A 3,130-nucleotide genomic window follows, 5' to 3' on the forward strand; every position below is an offset into this window, starting at 1 on the left:
AATAACAATAACTTTTTAATTATAAAAAAAGTTATTTATATATTTATATTTTAACAATTACCGACAGATTTAATAGATCAATTAGACTAAATTAACCAAATCAAATAATGATAGGGGAGTTAACCAATTGTAATCTTATACGCACTAGCTGTTATATTATATTATATATTAATGTCCTAAATCATGGCATAAGAGATTCGTGAAATCATAGATTTAAATATAAGAAATTAGGTGTATACGAAAATAAATAAATAAATAATTATTTTTGCTTGTAAAAAAATAAAATTAATATTTAGGCATTTTTATGATAAAAAATATCTTTGAAAGGCTTACAATCAATTTTATTTATTTATGAATAAATTTATCAATATTTAAAATTTTTATAAATCCATAATAATTAATCAAATTAAACTAAAAAAAATTATCCAGCAAGATGAGAGAAGAATATGATGAGTCAAACGAGTCGAAATTTGTAGGGTTGGTCCGCGTAACTCACAAAAAAGACGGACCGAATTAGAAATTTAAGACCGTACAATAAAAAAGTTCACTTAACTCGCACCGCCTAATTCACAGGTTTTGGCAGTTTTCGACGGAACAGATTTATCCACGAACCCGACATTCTATGATTTTGCTTTAAAGAACTTGGTTAATGATTATATTTTTGCTTTAGAAATTATATATATTTTAATATTTAATAATTAAAAAAAATTGACGAACTTGACCCGTCAATCTACTATTAAATAAAATAGAGTAGAAACTAAGAAGCCAATGGCCTAAGCGTACAATGGGCTAAATCTTTGGTCCATGAATAAAATGAACATTACCAATCCCCAAGGATCGAACTCTTGATCTTTTGGATTTAAAACTCTAATACCATATCATGAAACCACTCATCCCAAAAGTGTAACCTGATAGGACAATGTAACACTAATGGTCATATGTCTAATACTTCCTAAACCTCCATTGTACACATTGTACGCTTGGGCTATTGGCTCCCTATACTTATTCCACCAACAATATTAGTGTGCTCCCATCTCAGAGTTCAAATATATCTTGTTAAACATATAATTATTTATCTATTATTTTATTTAATAATTAAACCTTTTTAGATAGATAATTTATGTAGTATATTAGAATTTTATGGAAAAAAAATTTACATAGCCACTCTTAAACTCGTACAAAATAAATTTACTAATGAGTAATAGTAACTTTGGTGCAAAGGATGGAAAATATGGTGGACACAATACAACAAGCCATGACCAATTGACCATCGATAATAAGACACTAAAAGGACGAATCGGACCACAGTCCACAGTAGAAGAGGACATGCATGCTTGACTTGTTACCATCAAACAGTGCAGGTTTTTTTTCTTTTTCGCAATAATAATAATAATAATAATAATAATAATAATAATAATAATAATAATAATAATAATAATAATAATAATAATAATAATAATAATAATAATAATAATAATAATAATAATAATAATAATAATAATAATAATAATAATAATAATAATAATAATAAATAAATAAATAAATAAATAAATAAATAAAGACATGATTGTCCTAAGTAAACAATAGTTACACGGGTGCAGTGTTTTTTATTGTAGATAAATCAATGTTTAAAATTACAATACTAAATACTGTAAATCCTGGTGCAAATAAACCACAATTTAACACAAAACAACAAAACCATAAATTTTGTTCATACAGCAGGTACATGTTATAATGAGAAACTAAATATAATAGAAATTGTTCCAGAGGATAGGAGGTGAATATTACATCATTCTCATCTATTAATAATGAAATCATTTTGAGTTAATAGTTAAACAACGAATCATCACTTATCTATCATATTGTAATAGCCTCTTATTCTTGTGATGATCAAAGTATTATGTTTTTGTTTTTTATTTTTTACGGTATTTCTAGATTTTTTATTTTTTACGATATTTTTAGTTTATAGGTCAAAAATTAATTTATCGTAACACTGAATTAGTGAATTTTATTTAAAAGTTTGTTATTGGTTAATAAATTACTACTTGTATAAAGTAAAATTCGAATTAACCACTAAACCAACTCAATTTAGCTAAAGTATTACGTTATATATTTGGAGATGCGTTCATCAGGGCTACAAGGATTTAGTGAATGTCACAAACGAAAATGTTTGGTAACCAAAGAAAATCAGCCAAAAACAGCCATAACTTACCTTATTTAGTATTCATTAATTGTTGCGACAATTAATTAATGCTAAATAAGGCAAGTTCTGACTGTTTTTTTTGTCTACCTAACATTACCCGTCACAAAAATATCTGTGATATCATACAATAGGTAGTTACCAAAAAATTCATAAAAGTCACTTATAAGCCTCTAAACTATACTATATATATATAATTCTAATAAATATATTAATTACTGAATCATGAATATAATACAGAGCAAAATTAAACTTATTATTATCACTACCTATTGAATGAATATCTAATTAAGAATTTCATTCTCTTCAACAAACCTAGCTAATTTCTATCAAGGATTCAGCCCAACAAAATCACCTAATAACACCTACCCATTCTAGAAAATGGTTTTGATAATCTCTTTTTTTTTTGTATTACTTGTGCTGTACGTATGTGTGGTTTCTTATAACTTAATAATATATAGTTTCCTCCTAATTAAAGTCATAATTATTCCAAGTAGAAAATGGATAGCTTTATTATCAACAACTCGTGTTGAAGGAAGCATAATGATTCTGTCCTCCACTTGTCTACTGAATAACAACTTGGTTCTGTTTAATTAACCCTACGATTAATTAACTATATATCTTTTGCTTTTATTAAATTTATACCTTATTATCTGTTATGTTGGCATAAATTAAACCCCAAACCTTGACAATAAATATAAAGCATCACTACTTCACCAACCATGTAATGAATCCCCAAACATGCAATCGAACATTAAGATTAAATTGCTACTTCAATTTTTATATATTGGTGCTACTATATATTAATTAAACATCAAGGTATATATATGACATGAGTTGATAAATAAATGGAACACGATACTTAATAATAAAAAGCGATAAAATAAATGTAAATATTCGGATGCAGTTATTTTGGTGTAAAATTAATAA

Source organism: Arachis ipaensis, chromosome B03, assembly GCF_000816755.2.
Source record: "Arachis ipaensis cultivar K30076 chromosome B03, Araip1.1, whole genome shotgun sequence".
NCBI lineage: Eukaryota > Viridiplantae > Streptophyta > Magnoliopsida > Fabales > Fabaceae > Arachis > Arachis ipaensis.